The following is a 22,289-nucleotide window of genomic DNA, read 5'->3' as shown; positions in this document are numbered from 1 at the left end:
GTGGGCACACACATGCGCGATCCCCCCCTTCTGGCACACAATGGCAAAAAGTTTAGCCATCACTGCTGTAGGTCATCTTTTTTTCCTCTTTCCTCCCATTCGTCTCAGCATTGCCACAATAATGTGTTCTAAATATGATAATTTGAACCCGATCATAAATCAGGGTTAAGTGTCTGCAAACACCAAATCACCACAACTATATGTCATATTCATCAGAGCAGCCATTTCACTCCAACAGAAATATTTTGAGAAAAGTGCATCCTTTAGTAATGGGTTTTTTTGTGTGAAAATGTTTATCATTATGGCTATTTGCTTAAATTAATTGTTCTAGCATTGCTCGACAAGAGTAAAAAAATATTTTAATTAAAAATGAAGCATGTGTATTTTTAATCAACTTTTTTACTTATACATGAAGGGATTTTAAAAGCTCGATTTTAGCCAAGACAACACAAGACATTTTAAATATTTTGTGGTTGCAAAATCCAATTCTTATTTGAGTTTATTTTATCCACAGTCTTCTAAATAAAGGTAAACATCCCTGCATTTTCAGCTGTCACGCTTGTTTGTCTATTTTGAATAAATTACCCCAAGGAAAGAAAATGTCCTTCGTGTAAAGATGGGTCTGTTGTTACAAGTTGGCTTATTACTTCAGTGATCTCCAAACCCAACATTTAAGTGATTTCCACCAGTTTCTTTAAAGCAGAGGTGTCCAAACTTGGCAACTTTAAGACTTGTGGACTTCAACTCCCAGAATTCCTCAGCCAGCAAAGCAGAGCTGGCTGAGGAATTCTGGGAGTTGAAGTCCACAAGTCTTAAAGTTGCCAAGTTTGGACACCCCTGCTTTAAAGCATAATCAAAAAGTAATTTCTTGAATGAACTCCCCTTTGCTTTGAACTTTATCCTACAGGACTTGGAATTGTGTAGTTCTGTATAATTTAAGATTCATCACAGATACTATTTTTATTCCTGCAAGTTCCAAAGCATGTTTTCTGGATCATTTTTGGAGTGTGCACAGCCTTAATAACGATAATTTTCTGGTCATGTTTTGGCATGAACAGGGACAAAATATGCACACACACACAAAAAAAACAAGTTGGTTTCTTGCAGGCAAAAGTAAACGAAGCTTGCTAAATATGTGTCTTGCCAAGAAATAAGACACAACACTAATGTTCTTAATGAAGTGTAAAGGAACAGCACAATCTAACAGAACAGTCTGAAATAGCACATAATTCTTTCCTTCGCCTCCCAAAGAATAATAAATGCTTTTGGAAGAAGGCTGAAAATTCCAGGAAAGCAGGAAAGCAAACAGACAAGTTGGTATCGTATATTTATTTTTTTATTACCGTGTTTCCCTGAAAATAAGACCCTGTCTTTTTTTTTTTTTTTTTTTTTTGAACCATGAAATAAGCGCTTGGCCTTATTGCCATGCACTCAAAAGCCCGATTGGGTTTATTATCAGGGCATGTCTTATTTTTGGGGAAATATTTCTTTCTTAAATAATGAATGCTTTTAAAGAAAAAAATTACTGTTTTAACATCTAGAAAAAAGTGTTTTCTCCCAATAGGGTTAAAAAGAATTGAAATATTATAAGGAATCCTTTTAATATAAATTATTTTTATTTATTTATTTTATTTAATCAAATTTTTATACCGCCCTATCTCCCGAAGGACTCAGGGCGGTTCACAGCCCGATAAAAATACAAATATAATACAAGATAAAACACTAATTAAAAAACTTATTTAAATAGGCCAATATTTAAAATTACAATTAAAATAATAAAACCTCATTAAAATTAAATTTAAGATTAAAATTCTAATCCAGTCCTGCACAAATAAATAGATGTGTTTTAAGCTCGCGGTGGAAGGTTCGAAGGTCAGGAAGTTGACGAAGTCCTGGGGGGAGTTCATTCCAGAGGGTGGGAGCCCCCACAAATTATGACAGTTCATAGAGATTAATGAATAAACAGAAGCATGACAATTGCAGAGAACACACAGGTTAGAGTGCAGATCATTGCTGATATTCAGCCAGTTCTATCCGGTTCGGATAGATGTCCAGGCCCAGATGTCACCATGTCCCATTATTCATGCTCTGATGGACAATGAGACCATCAAAACAGTACAGGAATTCATCTTTCTAGGTTCTAAAATTGACCAAAGTGGTGACTACAGCCCTGAGATCAGAAAGTGTATAGCATTTGGAAGAACTGCAATGTCTAGCATAAATATCATCTGGAACATACATATTTTTATTCTAAATGTTTTCCTTTTCCAGCTCTCTTTTCCAGTACTTTTTAAAAATAGGTCAGGAAGATACAGAGATTTTACTCCAGACACGTAAGAGGCAGATTCTAGACAGTAACACTGGTCTTTGTTTGTTTGATATGTCAGTCAGTCAGCCAAGCAGCCAGCCTGTCACCAGCCAGGCCAACAGTCCAGGGCATTTGTTTTATTTATTGCTTAGTAAGGCATGGTGCCGGTTGTTGATACCGGTGGCTGACTGAGTCAGCAACTGCCACAAATTACAGAATAGCTGTGAGAGGGAACAAAGAAAAGTTCAGGATTTTGGCAACAGAAAAGCTGTTTCTCTTTTTTTACAATTTGGAAGGTGAAGCTAAACAGATGCAAAATTGTTCCCTTTCTCTGCCTTTTCTTTTCAGGAGAATATTCATATGGGACAGGCAAAATGCACTCAAAGCTCCTAAGGAAAGTGGTTAGATATTCTGGTTACTTTATGTGGAACTTCCTCATATTTTATTTTTTATTTTATAAAATATTTTATTTTATTTTGTTTCCTCCTTTATGCATAACCATCTCATATATTTGTAATCGTGTTTATAGATTTCATGTATTTCTATAGAAATAGAGGAATTACTAGAAAGTAAAGAACTGAGCGTCTTGCTGGATTAGTATATTTAATATGACCAAATGATGTGGATTTATTTATTTACTAGCTGGATGCCCATGCTATGAAACTATGTGCTTGGGCTTGATAAATGGACACTTACAGCCTGAAACTTAATATAGAATGTGTAACTCCGTAGCATGTGAGTGTGTTAATATAATGCAACTGGCAGTTGGAACAGAGGGGGAGGGGGAGTAGAATGTCCCAGTCCGCAGCATCCATCGGTATTCATCTAGCTAGCATCCTGTCAGTGTGTGGGAGAGTTGAGGGGTGTTTGGAAACTCAAACAGTATTTGCTGTGTGAGCAAGAAGGGGACAGGAAGGATGCTGGGCATGGCTTGGCTCAACTGTTCTGTAGTAAAGCTGCTTGCTACTGTGAAAGTAAAGCTGAAAGTGAAACTCCTTTCCTCTGCTTATGTTTTGCATTTTGAACAGATTTATTTTCAGGTGGGGAGGAGGAGTAGAACTCTTAGCATCAGAGTGTGGAACAGATTTATTTTCAGGTGGGGAGGGGGAGTAGAACTCCTTAGCATCAGAGGGCTGTTTGGAAAGTGAAACAGTATTTGCTGTGTGAGCCAGAAGGAGACAGGAAGGAGCCTGGCCATGGCTTAGCTCAAGTGTTCTGTATTAAAGCTGCTTCCTGCTGTGAAAGTAAAACTGAAAGTGAAACTCCTCTCCTCTGCTTGTGTTTTGCATTTGGAACATATTTCTTTTCAGGTGAGGAGGGGGAGTAGAACTCCTTAGCATTAGAGCATGTTAATAATAATATAGGAAATGCTAATGCTCTGATGGTCATTTCGAAAAATCCTTTCTTAGTGAGCACCTAGAACCCAAGAGGAACATACGTGGCAAATTTCAAGTCTGCTTCGCTTTTATATATATAGATTTACTTACTTACTTACTTACTTACTTACTTATTGTCTGAAGTTTTGCAAAATGAAGAGATCAAAATTTTCTGAAATTTCAAAATTCAAACTGAAAAGTAATTGGAACCTATGAGATCAGACTACTCCTAAAGGTATAGAAAAAAAGGAAGTCTGTTCATTTATGTGGCAATACCTGGAATTAGTCAGTTTAATGAAAAAACAAGAGAAAATAACAAAATATTGAGATTTACAAATTATGAGGGAGGGGAAACAGTACTAATACCTATTGAAATTTTAATCTTGGTATATTGTCATATTTTAAATTTAATGCACTAAACTCCCCTAATTTTGAAAAAAAAAATCCTATTTGGAACAGCTTACATTATATAGCATTACCATCAAAACTCTTAGGTCCTTGATTGCAACCTGAATCATTATAGTCAACACCCAGTCAATTAGATTGTGATATTCATTTGGGCAGTTATAATATGCATTTATACTCCCTTTTAATGTATTACATACATATCAGTTATCAGTTACATATACTGTAAAAATGATTCAGGTCTTCCAGTTTACTCCAAAAATACCATTCTTGTCTCTGTTTATTCTTTCCTAGCCCTCTCAGTGCATTTCAGCCGACATTATGATTTCCATCCTTTTTCTATTCAGCAATTTCTATTCATTCCATTATAGAATCATATCCCAATGGCCAGCTGAGAATATTAATGTAGCATTTGCCATCTGTGTTCATCCATAACTCACTCATGCAATGGAAAATATATGCAGAAAGTCATTCTGATGATCTACCCTTACTTTATATTAAAATTCCTCTTAGTCCCATTGTAATTGCATGACAATGTGCTCTGAATCTTGTCTGTTCCCCCTAGTAATTTTACGGCTAACACTGAAAGGGGTAATGACAAGGGTTTAAGTAAGCAGGTGGAGTTTCTTACTCAAAGGAATCCTTACAGGATGGTAAGCATAGGAAGCCAACCTAAATCCAAGGCAAGCATTGGGAGCCAGCATGAATCCAAGAAAGTTATCTATGCTTTCCCAGCACATAACACAACTGATATAACTAAATGATACAACTAAAAAGTGCTTTCTTTAAGGAAAGCAGCAATTAGGCAATATCTAAAGTACAAAAAACTCAATGTTCTTATTCAAAGGCTTTTCACACAGAAATCATTGTGTCCACCCCCCTTTGATTCCCAAACAATGTGAAAAGGAAGGAAGGAAGGAAAAGAAAGAAAGAAAAATTCTTCATTTTTGTACAATCCATTCAGACTTATGCTAAGGTCCTGTTTATACTTATGTAAGTAAGGCTCTTACTTTCCAGTAGGCAGATCTATAGTTTCATAGTTTAGTATTAGATCTGGGCTGCAATCCAGATAATCAGTAGACAGTAGCAAAGAAAGGCAGAAAAAGTATATCAATGCTATTTAATGATTGTCTGGACTTTATGGTTCAGATCTGATAGCATTATTGCAGTTAGTGGAATTTCTTCTTCCTGCTATCAGAGAAGTGAATGCATTAAATTAAATGGGAATTCAATTGCATTGGTAGTTTGATGAAAACAATCCATTCTCTCACACAGAAATTTAGCAGAAAGCAAACTTTTCTTCTAAAGAATTTATGAGACATACAAAATGATGTAAAATCATTTGAAAACAGGAGGGGGTCAAGGCCTGAGACCTTTAGTTGGTGAATGACAAGCATTTATCTAGAAAGGTTTATGAAATTAGTAAACTCATCATAAAACAGGGCTTACAATGTATTTTTTTTTACCCTGGAATATAGAGTTTTCTCAGTGAAGTTGACTATCACTTAAAGATTTATGTAGTTTATTTATACCTCATCACATAAGGCCGTTTCTTTCTGTCTCTCTTTTCTGATTTTCTCCATTCCCACATAGTGAGGCAGTAAAGTAGTGAGAGGATTCTACACGAGAGAGACTAACCATTTGGCTCTGGGGAAAGGTAGGAGCATCTCTTAAAGATATAAGTGCCCTAAGTCCAGATCCAGAGCACACATGTCTGATGCTTCATAGTCAAGGAGGACCTCCCAAAAAATTCCAAAAATCTTTAATTTCTGTGCCAGTGGGGCAGGGGTGAAATGGTCCCGGTTCAGACTGGATCGCCTGATCCGGTAGTGGTGGCAGTGCATGGCTCAGAGAACCGGTAGGAAAAATCCCTGCCCCCCCCCATGCCCAGCTGAGCCGCGCGATCATTTTTTTAAATTTATTTACATTTATATCCCGCCCTTTTCTGAAGACTCAGGGCGGCTTACAGGCAATAGTCTCATTCTATTTGTATATTTACAAAGTCAACTTATTGCCCCCCCAACAATCTGGGTCCTCATTTTACCTACCTTATAAAGGATGGAAGGCTGAGTCAACCTTGGGCCGGGCTTGAACCTGCAGTAATTGCAGGCTATTGTGTTCTAATAACAGGCTCCTAACAGCCTGAGCTATCCACGGCTATCATCAGAGGGTTTTCTTTTTACTTTTAAAAACATTTTTTCTTCGGCTGAAAAAATGCTTCTAAAGGTAAAAAAAAAGCTTCTGATGATCATGCGGCTCAGCTGGGATCATTAGAGCCTTTTAAAAGCATTTTTTCTACAACCTCTTTGGCTGAAGAGGTTGTAAAAAATGCTTTTAAAAAGTTCTGACGATCTCGGCTGAGTTGCCTGATCTTCAGAGGTTTTTTGTCTTTTTAAAGGCAAAAAAAATGCTTTTAAAAGAAAACAAAAGCCTCTGACAATCAGGCAACTCAGCTGGGATCATCAGAACCTTTTAAAAGCATTTTTTTACAACCTCTTCGGCTGAAGAGGTTGTAGAAAAAATACTTTTAAAAGTAAAAAAAAAAAGGTGGCCACACCCACCCAGTCACTTTACCACTCCCCACCACACCACGCCCACATAACCGGTAGTAACAAATTTTACATTTTACCACTGCAGTGGGATGTGAAAGGGATGGCAGCATTTCAACTTTTTCTGAAATAACTGAATGATTATGAATACGATGCTGCCAAACATATTTTTGATCTTCACGAGAATGCTACGCAGTGGATTTGACTGAGCATCAGTTATCTCATATAATGTCACCATATGGTGAATGAGGATTTAAATTGGGTCCCTCTGATTAAAGTGTCTGCAACTAACAAATAAACAACAAAAGCCCACATTGCTAACTTTTACTATTTTCTGGGTATTGCAATATAAAATAGGCCTGGTAACTCTGATGGTATGTTTTAAAAAAACAGTAAATAATCAAGTAAATATTAATATTTATCTAAAGTTATTAATATTTATTTAAAGCTATCTACTGGGGTCTTTGAGCTAAAGTAAACAGTGACCTTGCTTCTTACACACATTGGAGGTCTGTTCTGCTTTCCTTTCCCTTAACAGAAATTTGGAGAGAAATTAGTATCAAAAATAGGAAAAGAAATTGGGAAACCAAGTGCTTATCGAGAAGTTAAATGCTGAAAGAGAAATGGCTGCAGCAGAGAGTGACTAGTGACTAGAGAAGTGTGAATATGTTTACAACTCCCAATGCTGAAACACAGCTGGCCACATCCAGCAGGTCATCTAAAGTGTCTCTAAAGTGTTAGATGAGAATTGTTGGCAATTTTATACACCCTGAACCGAGGATGGGACAGAGTTGACTCAAAGCAGAAAGACTACTTTTATGCCAGAACATTTAAAGCTTTCCTCGGCAGCTCCAGGACTTTCACTTTGAAGTTGACAACTAACTGAAACATTTTCATAGTGAGTACAAGATGTGCTTCATCAACCATTTGGTTAGCATTGTGGTCAGGTGTTTCCTGGGGCTGGGTTCAACCTGGCACATTTTGAACATTTTACACTAGCACACCCTTGATCTTAAATCCCAGAGCATTGTCTCTAAGGGCAATTCTGTTTGGGTAGTAGAGTCCAGTTTTAAAACCAGTTCTCCCATTGTCTCTATGAGCTGAACCTTCACTTGGGGATCTGATTCAATCTGAATAGTAACTGACCTGTGGGACTGGAAAGAGTTCTTTCATAGTGCAGTTCTGCTATTATCCACATGTCTGTTTGGTTATAGTACAATTGATGTGGTCAAGGAGATATCCCTCTTCTAAAATACTATACTGTTAAACCTCTGTCCAAGAGGAGCCTGATCACCAGCTGATGTCAGCTGATCATTTTGAAAATACCAACTCAAAATAGGTGATGAATGAAGGCGAATATATGTGTCCCAGGATAATGTTGCAAGATCCAATCTAGATTGGTCATCGGGATCAGAAGTCTTCCGAGCTTTTGGACTCATGCTGGAGCCCATCCTAAAGGAACTTCTCTCTAACTGAGTGTGTGATTTGGGCTATTCTGGATTTATATGATATCTGTTTCATGTGGCTTTTTAGATGTTGATTGGGGTGTTGATGACTGATTATTAAGTCATTGGCTGTTGTTTTCTTTTTCAAAATATTTGTGCCAAATTATAGTGAATTTTGAAAGATGGCTAAACCCTCTGGTCTAGTCATCTACTAAAACTTGCCTTCTTCCTCAATCCCAGCCCTAGGGCACATTAAGAAGAATTATTGATAGTTCTTGACAATTAGTGATGTTTGATGGGAAGGAAGAGCAACAGAACTGGAGAAAATCGACAATCCTGGTACTCAACACACACATTCTTTTGGCAGAATTGAGTTTGCCAGTGGGCTTATCAGATATAATATCAGTAGAGTTTTCTGTCAGTTCAATGATTCATGGGTAGCTATATTGGAAAAAGCTATAGTGATGACTTTGGCTGTTTTATTCATATATTAGGAATTGAAGTGAAGCTATTGTCAGGAACCAAATAAAAAGTTGAGCATTGATAGGGCACAATACATGGTATCAGCCCTTTGAGATAAGCCAAGTGGGGACTAATGGAACTCTCTTATTGCCGGATATATTAGCAGAATCTTGAAAGTAATGTTTCTCTCACCACAATTTCTTATACCAAAAGAGCATCAAGGTGGGCAATCTTGAGTTTCTTTCTCACTCCCTCATATCTTTCAGGGCTAAGCTGGTGTTTCCACAACAGCTGTTGAGTACATTCTTCAAAGTCATACCACTCTAGACATCGTATATTTCAAATAATCTTTCTTGATTCTCTTCAGCTCCCACAATTACTACATTAATCACATTATTGGCACTGAAGATGGTGTTATAGAATAGAATAGAATAGAATAGAATTTTATTGGCCAAGTGTGATTGGACACACAAGGAATTTGTCTTGGTGCATATGCTCTCAGTGTACATAAAAGAAAAGATACGTTCGTCAAGGTACAACATTTACAACACAATTGATGATCAATATATCAATATAAATCATAAATTATGACTATGTATCTCACTGGCATGGAAACAAAAATCTCCATAGCAAGCCCAGTTATATAATCCCAGACTTCTTGGGTCTAGTTAGCTGAAATTAAAATACAGAAACACAGTAGAATTGATTTTTTTAAATCCATTTGTGTTGGGAAATTCTTGCTCAGTATCAAGTTTATTCTATTTTAAAGATGGTCATTACATTTTATAGTTTCTTTGATGGTGTGCTTGTCAGGCAAAAGGAAATAAGTTGGATATAATAAAAAGAGATTAAGCTACTATGGAAAAGATTGTCCTCTAGTCGATTTGTTTGTTTTGGCTACAATTGCACAGAATATTTCAACAGCTAAGACAAAGGTTAAGCACAAGTAGCAGTAATTGATAATGGTAAGCCACTTCTAACCAGGGGAATAAAAGTATTTTATTGTCTGCTTGCTACAGCTGATCACGGGGAAGTTGAGTGTTTTATGATAACATCTATTACATTATTTTGTAAAAGGTAATGAATCAGTTCTGGGTAGCAGCTTTAAAGGTTTAGAAATCCTGTATAATTGATGTTTAAAGCAGCTAGGGAGCCTAAACAGAGAATATATCACCATTGAAACATTTTTTTTACAATATATCCTCTAAGTTGCAGTTATGCATATGTGAGGCAGCTTAAATTTATCACAGGGAAGATTTTTTCATTGGGAAAATGATCCTAGTTCTTTTAATCAAGACAAAGAGGAGATGTGATTTGCCTTAATGTAACATTGCATGCTGTCTTCTAGGCACCCCATCATCTTCTACCGAATATCCTCTGGGCTCCTTCCTTCATTTGCAAAAGTTGGACAAAGATTCTAAGGAAAGCTCCAAAATGCAGCATGATGGAAGCTTTTTTAAGTGTATAGCATCTTCAGTATCTAGAAAGTGGAAGGGATTTCCAGAGAATTCTAAAATGAGTGTTGCTCTATAGTCTCCTTCAAGCATCCTATAGCAGTGATGGCTAATCTTTTTCTCATCATGTGCCGAAAGCATGCACATTTTTGGCACATGCAATGCAGCCCTGCATGTGTGCACACCCCCTGTTCCCCCTGCCCCCCCATGCATGTGCACGTGACCTCCCACACTCTCCTACCCCCAAACATGCACACATGACACCCTCTGCCCCCCGTTTTGGGCCTAGTAAACCTCCCTGAAGCCTCCTGGGCCCAAAAATGGGCTGCAGGGGGGCGTGCCACACTCCCCCATGCTCCCCCATGCCCCATGCATGCATGCATGACCCCCATGCATGTTTACGCATCTCCCATATGTGCCCCACCCTCCCGCACATCCCAAAAATCAGCTGACCAGTGGGAGGCACATGTGCATGCGTGGTGGAGCTGACCTGGGTGACGGTTTGCGTGCCTGTAGAAAGGGCTCCACATGTCAGTTGTGGCACGCGTACTATAGGTTCACCATGATGGTCCTACAGCATTGGCAAAATCCAAAATGGAGACCTTTTTTCACCCTTAGAATTGCCAAAGGAATATGAGCAGAGTGTGGGGGAGCAGAGCACAGAGAAGCAAAGCACTGTAAAAGGTTGATTGCTTCTCTATTCTTAGATGTCAGCGGACTGTGTTGTTTCCTGAAGAAGCTTTTGAGGGGTGATTCATGCAAACTTTGCACCCTCCTTCAGGTATTATTAATATTATTGTTATTTCAGGCCTAATGAAACCACAGTTGATGCTATTTTGAATAAAATAAAGAGAAAAGAAGAAGAATTTAAACAATGTCCAGAGAAGGTAAGTATTTCTCAACAAATTAAACTTTTATAACAAGTCACCTTTAAAAGTAAGAGAAATGCAAATGAAGTTGAATTTTGTGGAAAAAATAATGAGTTTGCAAATCAACCAAAGAAGTGGCTAGCATATGCATTTCAGAAAGAAAAAGAAAAGAATATTGAAATTATAACTTCAAATTTATGTTGGAAATATGAACAAGAAGAAAGGACATTTTATCATGCTTGGGGCTCATGGAAAAAACCTAGAAGATCTTTGTCTCAAACACACACAATAATTCAGGTGATTTTTAAGATTAATCTAAAATTGAGACTAATTAATATAATTATTTTCTTTTAGGACAGAAGGACAAACATTTTAAAAATCATAAAGCTTTGTTTTTGTGCATGATAACTGCAGCAAAATTAATATTGTATGCACACAGATGGAAAAATTTGGCCTTGCTCACAATGGAGACTGATTGGTGAAGATGATGGAACTTGCTGAGACGGCTAAATTTACTTCTTTGATCAGAGGAAAGACAATAGCTGCATACATGGCTGACTGGAAATTCCTTATGGACTTTTTGCATAAAACAGAAAAATTGACCTTAGGATTTATGGTTTCGATGATTCAACAGGATAGGTTATAGAAAAAAAGAGAGTTGTGTTACAACCATAGAATAAAAGGTAAAGTTGTAATTGTACATAAGACTGAAACTACTTCTTTGTAGTTGTTTTCTTCTCTATTTTTCTTCTAGGATTGCTGCGTTGGGTCTGTTGCATTCAGCCAACTCTTCTATGCTGCAGGGCAGTATTATAGCAGATATGAACAATGAGTTTCAGTTCAGAAGGGGACATTCATTCTCTATCATATCCCGGGAGGGAGATGAGAGAAATAATGAGATGCAATTTCATGTGATGAGATTGGTGACTCTACTTAGCCTGCTTGTGAAAGGCAGTTGGACATTCAAAGGAGACCAAAAGCCTGAATTATTTCGGTCCTGCCAGATAATTTATGTGATGATAGCCCACTTCATTATAAATTATAAATCATCATCTAATCATCATCATCATCATCCTAGTGTTTTTCCTGTGGCTGTGGGGTCCACTTTTCAGATGTCCAACTGCCATCTTGTGCAATCAAATGCATCATCCGGGTCCAGCTGGCCATTTTTCATGTCCGTGTTTATTGTAGCTTGCCATCTTTGCTTTGGCTTCCACATGGGCGCTCTCTATCTATATTGAAGTGGAAGACGATGTAGACAATGAGGTGGGTGCCGCTCACAGAACATGTATCACTGTAGGCATTTATCCCACATTTTCTCTGATATTGACATGGTGCCCATTTGCTTATGAAGTGTGTCATAGCTGACATGGTCAAGGAGGGAAAGCCCTAACAATCAACGAAGTGTGTGCATCTCCGTGGCAGGTAATATGGCCGGCACGTAGCACCATATAAAGCTTCTGGGTCCACCATTATATAATAATATAATAATTATATATAATATATGTCATTATAAAACATAACTGATGTAATAAAAAGCATTATTAAAAATTGATTTGACTTCCTTCAAGTCAAGCTTGACTTCTGGTGACATGATTTTCTGTCACTAGAATGGATAAAGTTTGCCTTTGTCGTGATTTTTTTTTAACTTTATTGTCCAACCTACCCACTTCTGACCCTGCCTAACTTAGGTAGAACCTAAGGATAGGACTTACTAATTCCAAGATCAGTTGCATTAATTGATGCAACTGAAAAAAAGCTGCCTGAACTGAGCAAGGCAGACGGTTCTCCAAAATTCCTGAATTGTAATCTGTAATAACAAAGTGATAGCAATAAAACAGGTTTGTCTACTGAGAATAGAAACTATTACAATTGATGCCAGATGTTTTATGCTGGTAAAAGGATCAAGTAGCAGTAATAAGTAAGAGTCTTGACAGAAAGCAATACTACCAAGAAAACATTGGACTGTGTGAGTCATTGACTTTATCTGAAATATGACAGTTTCATAGGATTATATGGCCTTAAGAGCCACTTCTTACTCTGGTTGAATATGTGTTTCCCAGGCCTGAATAAAGAAAAGTAGGTAATATTTGTCTCTGAAGCTACATATTTTTTAAAAGCCTTTTTTATTATCTCAGCAAAGTTTAGAGAGAAGGTATGTTCACCTGGGAGTCTGAAGAGTAAATCTCACTGATAAAGGTATTATTTTTAATTGTTAAAAATATAATTTTTATAATATTTCACTCCAGCAAAACTACAAGCTCATCATCATTAAAAGATAATGAAACTGTAAATATAGTTACATGCTACCATGTCTTCCATGGGGGGGGGGGGATGAAAATTCAAGGAGTCTGTTTTTCATTACTGCAGTGTATAAATTAAGTTAATAAATAAATGCATGAAAATCGCCAGTTCCCCTTTGTCTTGCTCACTGCAACTATTCTCCAAAATTAAGTTCTTCTGACCTCAATAGGGTATCTTCTCCTGGGATAGAGGGATCATAACCTCTACTACTGCAATGCTCTCTACATGGGGCTCCCCTTGAAGAGCACCCGGAGACTTCAGCTAGTTCAGAATGCGGCTGTGTGGGTTATTGAGGGAGCGGCTCGGAGCTCCCACATAACACCTATCCTGCGCAGACTGCACTGGCTACCTGTTGTTTTCCAGGTACGCTTCAAGGTATTGGTTACCACCTTTAAAGCGCTCCATGGCTTAGGACCGGGCTATCTACGGGACCGTCTACTGCTGGCCTCTATCTCCCATCGTCCGGTACGTTCCCACAGAGAGGGACTCCTCAGGGTGCCGTCAGCCAAACAGGGGGAGGGCCTTCTCTGTGGGGGCTCCGACCCTGTGGAACGAACTTCCCCTCGGACTTCGACAATTACCTGACCTTAGGACCTTTTGCCGCGAACTTAAAACTTATTTATTTCGTATGGCTGGACTAGCCTGATTTTTATCTTTATTGGATGGGTTTTTAAAATTTTGTGATTTTATGGGTTTTTTAACATTTGGGCATTTAAATTAGTTTTTTACGGGATGTTTTTTAATTATTGTGTGTATTTGTATTTTATCTGCCTGTTCACCGCCCTGAGTCCTTCGGGAGAAGGGCGGTATACAAATTAAATTATTATTATTATTATTATTATTATTATTATTATTATTATTATTATTATTATTATTATTATTATTATTATTATTATTATTATTATCCAAAATGAGAGGGGAATTTAACAATTGGAAATAAAAAGAGTGATGTCCTTGGATAAATGGATATTAAAACAATATGCAGAATATTTGGGTCATTATAATGGCAAAGTTTAGGCTCACGTATATATTTGCTCCAGAAATGGCTTTGGCAATCACTCTTCCCATTAGAAAAGGCCATTTTAAACTGGCATTCTGACTTCAATGATTGTTGATTGGAGTTAAACCCAAAGATCTAATTTTGCCAATTCCACTTTCTTTTAGGGAGATATTATATGCCTTCAATTCTTAATGACATTGGGTGAAATGAAAAGTGAACTTCTTTCAACAGTTGACCCTTTAAGGGAAAATGATGTGGAAGTAGGCATCATCTTTTGGTAAGAAATGTCTTACCATGCAGCTGTGGTGTCTCTATTCTGTGCATGGTAAAATGTGTTTTTGCATTTCAAAATAAAGGTTATTGATAGCATTCTTTCCTCTTCTAATCAAAAGGAAGATATAGATTTGGGGGATAGGGGGGCATATCTAAAGACCCCTCACATCTTGGACATAAACTGTTTCAACTCCTACCCTCAAAACGATGCTATAGAGCACTGCACACCAGAACAACTAGACACAAGGATAGTTTTTTCCTGAATGCCATCAGTCTGCTAAACAAATAATTCCCTCAACACTGTCAAACTATTCACTAAGTCTGCATTACTATTAATCTTCTCATTGTTCCTATCACCCATCTTCTCCACTTATGACTGTATGATTGTAACTTTGTTGCTGGTATCCTTAAATTTTATATTGACTGTTTCCCTATGACTATTATTAAGTGTTGTACCTTATGACTCATAATGAATGTATCTTTTCTTTTATGTACGCCAAGACCGTATAAACCAAGACAAATTCCTTGTGTTGGCCAATAAAGAATACTATTCTATTCTATTCTATTCTATTCTATTCTATTCTATTCTATTCTATTCTAATAAGTAGCGTTTAGTATTTTGCCCTACTTTTAGTACATTATTTCATGGAATTTATTGCAGACAAAAAATCAGTGAAAATCTAGAACTCGACAACATTTAGAAGGCGGCGTATGAGACAATTTATGGTGTAATTGGGGTTAAGTCTGTGCAACTTAATATGAGTCTTCATATCTTAAATGACTTATAACTTATATAACTTATAAGAGTCTTCATATACAATGACCTAAGTGCCAAATCCCACTGCAACTACATCACAAAAAAGGCATTAAGAGTTGTAAACCTAATCTGAAGTAGCTTCTTCTCCAGAAACACTATACTACTAACCAGACCTTACAAAACATTTGCTAGACCAATTCTTGAATACAGCTCGCCTGTCTGGAACCCATACCACATTTCAGACATCAACATAATTGAACGTGTCCAGAAATATTTTACAAGAAGAGTTCTCCACTCCTCTGAATACAACAAAATACCTTATGCCACCAGACTTGAAATCCTGGGTTTAGAAAACTTAGAACTCTGACACCTCCGACAGGACCTGTGTTTAACTCACAGAATCACCTATTGCAATGTCCTTCCTGTTGAAGACTACTTCAGCTTCAATCACAACAATACAAGAGCAAACAATAGATTTAAACTTAATGTTAACCGCTCCAGTCTTGATTGCAGAAAATATGACTTCAGTAACAGAGTTGTTAATGCTTGGAATACACTACCTGACTCTGTGGTCTCTTCTCAGAGTCCCCAAAGCTTCAACCAAAAACTGTCTACTATTGACCTCACCCCTTTCCTAAGAGGGGTGTGCATAAGGGGTGTGCATAAGAGCACAAACGTGCCTATCATTCCTATCCTACTGTTGCTTCATGCTTATGCTTATGTATGCTGTTATGACAAATAAATAAATAAAAATAAAAAATAAATAAAATAAAATAACTTCCTAACAGTAAGGACAATTAAGCAGTGGAACAACTTGCTGTCAGAAGTTGTAGGTGCTTCATCACTGAAGCTTTTTAAGAAGACCCTTCCAGCTCTATTCTGATTGATTGATCTCAACTAACTATAGCTCAAGACATGATCTAATGGGGGAAAAAAATTGTTTGCAGAGATGTCAGCTGACATAAAATCCCCCTCTGGGTCGCTCGATTTGAGTGGATTGTTTCCATTCATATATGGCACTTATCACTTACTGTAACCATTGTAATTGCTTGGTCATGCATCAAAGAAAAGTACAATAAGAATATTATGCTATGCTTCATAACTCAGACATACCAAGATGAAAGTCAGATTATCTGAAAGTGCTACAATGTTGCAACTCAAGAATTGCAAACCACAAGATCTTTTTAAAAAAAATTATGGTAAAAATTAGCTGAGTTAAATGGACATCAATTGATTTTGGGATATAGTGGTACAGTTTTAGTTTAGTCTCATCAAAGTGCTGCAATGCAATTCTGTTAAATAGCAATCCTTCTTTTATTAAAGTTTGTAGTTTATTCACAATGAGAAGAAGAACTCTTGGGTATTGTATTATTTCTTACAAGATTCTTAAGAAAGATTCCAGATTTAAGTTGTAACTAAGAACTTTTTACTGCATAACTTTTAGAGACATAGCACCTCATTGTTTGTTTGTTTTTTATTTTATTTTGGTGCCTCTCCCCCAACTCCTAAATCTTTCCTTTCGTTTCTGTTTCAGTGTAGTACTATCCTGAGTATCTTGGGAATATCATGAACGTCATTTATGAGGATCTTTTTTATTTTATACTGTCCAGTCTTAAGGAGCTCAAAATGAGAACCACAATTACTAATACTACTTTAATGTGAGAAACATTTGATAAATACTTATTATCTTGTTGCCTAGTATGCCATACTTTGCTTTAATTCTACTGATACTCATTTCATTATTGCATGTGCATCAGGGGTGAAATCCAGCAGGTTCTGACAGGTTCTGGAAAACCAGTAGCAGACGTTTTGAGCAATTCAGAGAACCGGTAGCCGAAATTTTGAGTAGTTTGGAGAACTGGCAAATACCACCTCTGACTGGCCCGAGAGTGGGGTGGGAATGGAGATTTTCCAGTAACTTTCTCCTGGAGTGGGGTGGGAATGGAGATTTTGCAGTATCCTTCCCTGCCATGTCTACCCACAGAACTGGTGGTAAAAAAATTTGGATTTCATCACTGATATGCGTGTTTCAAGGACTTCAAGCCTAGTGGTAGACTATGAGCAATCACTATTTTGGGAAAAGAAAAAAATTGGGTCTGTTTATTCCAGCAATAATTGCTGTAGAACAACAATTTTTAATACTAAAATGTAAATAAGCATCTTTATGAAAGGACAGAAAGTTGTATTTTTAGAAACGTTAGATGGAAATGTAAGGGGAAAAAAGTCTCTGCAGGACAAAAATTATATCAAACAGCAACAATAGAAGCTTCCTAATAGTACAATATCCATTTCAACTTAGCATGTGGGCTTTTCTGAAATTCGCAGTTGACACTAATTTTCCACAATGGAGTTCTCTACTAAATTAATTCAGAACAATAGGATTTCCCATTCTCCACCTAAGGATTTCCTGATTGTCTGGTAATTCTATTGTAGCCATAAATGCAGGAATAGGGATGGCTGCGTTTAGGAGTTAAATGCGGTATGCAGCTTTTAACCATCTTGACTCCAGTGTTTACCGTGTGTGTAAATAGACTTAGATGAAGGGCAGTAAACTTTGTCTTGTTCAGGTGTGGTCCAAAGGAAATGGAGCTTAGTGCTATTTTTTTCCACTATGTGTTATTAAATCTTCACAGCTATGAGTTCCTTTCTTCTCTTTCTCACACCCTCTATACATTTTCTTCTTTGAAAAGACATTTTTCCAGAGCTGCCAATATTTTAACTCCAGCATGCTAGGGTGAAGTTCAACCAGGAAGGCTTCCAGGAATACACATTTTTACATAACAAGGTGAAGTAGTAACAAGAAGGGAACTTAGAATTTCAGTGATGGTAGTATTGAATATGTTTGAATAATATGGTGATGGGCATGAAAATAACATATTGAAATATTGAATAATTAAATAAGATTATAGCAAAAATATGTGTATTATTGTCAGAACTCTATAAGCTTGTCAAACATAGTAAATATGATGAATATTATTTTATTTGTATTAAAATGTGGATAGAAAGGGAATATTTTTAAATATAACAGTGGTATAATTTAAAAATTAGAGTGGGGATGGATATTAGAAAGAGGGAGGTTAGTGGAAAATACATTTTAAAAAAAATAGTTTTTATTTAGCATTTACATTGTTAAAATCACTGTTACATTTTTGCAGCTTTCCGATACTGGCATATGTGATAACATCCATTTAATCTTTTAAGCAAACTATATACATATACATTTTATATATTGCTAGCTAACTTCTATATTCATTACATTATAAAAAGGTAAAGGTTCCCCTCGCACATATTCCCCTCGCATATATTTTATTTCTAGTAAAAGGAGTGACATTTAGAATATGGTGATTGGCATAAAAATAACATATTGAAATATTGAATAATTAAATAATCAACAAAGTATGTGTACTATTATCAAAGTATATAAGATTGTCAACTGTAGATAATATGAAGAATATTATTTTATTTGTACTAAAATGTAAGACACTCCAGTGCCACACTGTTCATATATTGATATGTTTGTAAAAAAATAAAAATAAAAATCTGGGGTGGAGGGAACCAGGAAGGCTTCTCTTGCTAAATGGAGGAAAGAAAAAAATCCACGTGGTTAACATTTTAAGTGTTGAATATATCTGGTCCCTCTGAGATTAGCTGCTCTCATGTGGAAGAAAGTAGCCAATGTCTACTATCAATGGGTTATAATTGATAGTAGAAAGTAAAAGCAACAGGATGGTTTAATCATTTCTAATTGAAAATTAATCAAGAGCTTCCATTCTCCCATTGGAATGCATTCTGTTTTATTTTCTGCACTACTTTACACATACAGGTAGTTCTTGCTTAATAATAATAATTCGGTTTGGAATTCCTATCACTAAGTGATGTGCTCATAAAGCATGATGCCACATGAGTGCACCAATTGGTGACAACAGTTCTGCACATCTGGTTCCCGTAGTTAAGCAACTATGATGCCATCATTAAACATAACATCACATTTGTGACCTTTTCTGATTTTACCATTGACTTTACTTGTTGGAAGTGAGCAGTGAAGTTCTTAAATGGTGATCATGTGACTGCAGGATGTTGGGACATTATAACTGTGAACCAGGCATCAAACACCCAAATCACAATCATGTGATTGTGGGGATACTGCAACCATTGGGAGTACAAGGACTAGTGATAACTACCACTTCTTTAAAGGTAAAGGTTCCCCTCGCACATATGTCATAGTCATTCCTGACTCTAGGGTGTGGTGCTCATCTCCGTTCCAAAGCTGAAGAGCCAGCGCTGTCCGAAGACGTCTCCATGGTCATGTGGCTGGCATGACTAAATGCCAAGGTGCACGGAACGCTGTTACTTTCCCACCAAAGATGGTCCCTATTTTTCTACTTGCATTTTTTACGTGCTTTCGAACTGCTAGGTTGGCAGAAGCTGGGACAAGTAACAGGAGCTCACCCTGTTCCGCGGTACTCGGGATTCGAACCACTGAACTGCTGACCTTTTGATCGACAAGCTCAGCATCTTAGCCACTGAGCTACCGCATCCCACTTGTTTAGCCCTGTTTTAAATCTGAACAACTGCTAAACAAGTGGCTATTAACCATGGATTACCTCCATAGGAGACGAGTTAAGCTGCAGAAGGCCTGCTTATAAGGGGGCAACAGAACCAAATATTTGCTTTTTATTCCTTTGTCAGGTGTACATGGCCATGTAATAAATTAATGGTTGGGTTTTTTTAATATGCAACCTTTGGAGGGGCAATTGTGAAGAACCATTATGGAACGGAGCAACTTCCCCACTCAGATAAACTATGTTTCTATGAAGAGACATTGCATTTGGGATGCAAACTAAGGCAGACAAAGAGATTAAATATTTTAGGTTGTCAAAAGGACAGAAAACATCCTTGTTCAATTGGTTGCATTGTTGAACAAGGAAATAGGTGGGAAAGACCTTAAGGAGCTTATCAGATCGTGTTAAACTAGAATGGATCAATCTTTCTAAAGCTTTTTCTTTTCATTTCTAAACATCATGTGAACTCTGTAACTTCAGAAATTCAATGAAATTAGATTACATATTACAGAACTACTGGAATAGCTTTATCACTTTGTAGATACAATAACTCTTCTTCCTTTGGGAAGGAAACTATTCTGCAGATATATAGGAACCCCTTTGGTCTTTTACACAAAGAAAGTCTTTCAGAAATGAGAAAGGACATATTTTGTCTGGTTTTAGCCAGTCACAGGCTATATATATATATACATTCTGGATCCCAAAGAGATCTACTGATCAGTTAAGCCCCTAGGGGTCAGTATAGCTATATATGAGAGAGCATGGTCATCTAGTCTTAGGCTGTGGGGCGAATTCTACAATGCAACTAGATATCAAAGCTTTTCTTTCAACAATTAGCCTTGAAGTTTGAGAGACTTCTTGGATGAACAAAGCTCTCATTAAATCATGACCCTGAAGCAAAGCAGCTCAGAGGTTGCTGCGGTTTAGATGAGGCCTTCTGGGCTAATGAGGCCCATTGCTCTTAGAGAGAGTTATGCCCAAGGGCAAACTGGAAAGAACAATCCTCCAAGAACAATCTTGTCTGGCAGGTCTGTTGACATGAAGGCAAAATAGACAAACGGGTGCCAATAGCCAGAAAACCAGTCAGGATTATCTGAATCAACAAAGAAAAGAGTCTCTGATGCCAAGTCATAACAGTGCCTATCACTGTAAGAAGAAAACAGAAGATAATCTCTGTCTGGACTGGGTCCCTTTCCTTTTCTTTCTTGTGTAAATCAGTGGCTTTTCTCTGTATTTTGACTTCTAGTTGCCCCCAAGTGCAATCGCTGATACTCAGATGTTAGACCATCAGAGGTACTAATTCCTTTATGAGCAAAGAAAGGAAAGTCCCCATCCTCCAGAAATGCCTGGAGGGTAATAGTGGGTCTCTCTTAATTTGTATTCCTAATTAAGGAAAGAGAAGGTCCTGGATATCATTGCTTGCAGCAGCTGTTAAAACAAGTGCAGGTCAGGGATTCTGGTATCACTGGACACCGTCCTTTGTTATGAAAGCAACCATATTAGATTCAACCCAGTCACTAATACTGCTTTATGTGAATGACATGAACTATATTGTCCCAAATATGGTAAATCATGTTTTTTAACCATTATTTGTCAAATTAACTCAATTGTCTGGGTTCATGAAGTACACTGAACCATAAAGTAGTCATCATACTACACAAGCCAACCTCATTTTGAAATAGTGTATTGTATAAACTCAGCCGTATTAGGCCACTGTCTGAATTGTAAGGGAAACTGCAGGTGGGACCTCTTAGGGCAGAATCTCTCTAGGAAAAGTGTTTGCATGCTGAAGAATTAATATTAGGTAGAAGCATCATATTTTGTTTAATTACAAAGAAAATTGAAAAATTGGAATTTGATCTCCTGATATTAGAATTCTCTGTGGACAAAAAAAGTTTTTAAGTAAATGAATTACAAAGCTATGATCTCAGGAAGAACTATGGACCCTTCTACCTAAGGATTCTGAGCTAGTTTGAAATGCCTTCCAAAACTTTGCATTTCCATGACAACACTGTTGAAGAGTTGATTTGTCTTGAGGATAATTGAAACTACTGCCAAACAAGATTTTTGTCACTGGAGAGAGAGGATGCTTGAAGTTTACATTAGAGGGAATTCTTTCCTTATCCCCTCCCCCCCCTCCTGCATTTTGAGCTTCAGGTCCTGGAAGTGGAATTCTAGCTTGATGGCTTTTCAGTTTTTCCTTTAGTAGCTCAATCCAAGCAAGTATGTATAAAATATGCTCAGAATAACTGGCTACAAAATCCAATCCATTGGGTTTCTTTTCCTTCCTCCGTCGCTCCCTCCCACTCACCCTTCTCCAAACTTTGTCAGTGTAGGACCTTTAGAAGTTCAAGGAAGAACAATAATTTTCACCTCTTTTTCAGCATTACAAGTTAAGAGAAAAATTGCCTTCAGATTGTTTCTGAGAATATGAGAGATGAAAATGGTAGCAGGATGACAGTACCCACAAAAGAAATATAATGTGCTTGTAACAGCAAGCAGTATGAATAGCTTGTGGATCAAAA

The 22,289-nt window shown here is 37.2% G+C and overlaps 1 long non-coding RNA gene across 1 annotated transcript; it reads left to right on the top strand.

The window, feature by feature from the left end:
* The first annotated feature begins 1,244 nt into the window (after positions 1-1,244).
* Positions 1,245-11,457, top strand: LOC131190129 (uncharacterized). Its single transcript, XR_009153231.1, has 3 exons — positions 1,245-1,313; positions 10,808-10,886; positions 11,223-11,457. It is a non-coding gene; the product is annotated as an uncharacterized LOC131190129 (long non-coding RNA).
* Positions 11,458-22,289: the final 10,832 nt, after the last annotated feature.

The sequence above is a fragment of the Ahaetulla prasina genome, chromosome 2 (genome assembly GCF_028640845.1).
Source record: "Ahaetulla prasina isolate Xishuangbanna chromosome 2, ASM2864084v1, whole genome shotgun sequence".
NCBI lineage: Eukaryota > Metazoa > Chordata > Lepidosauria > Squamata > Colubridae > Ahaetulla > Ahaetulla prasina.
This window is presented reverse-complemented; position numbering and strand designations above follow the sequence as displayed.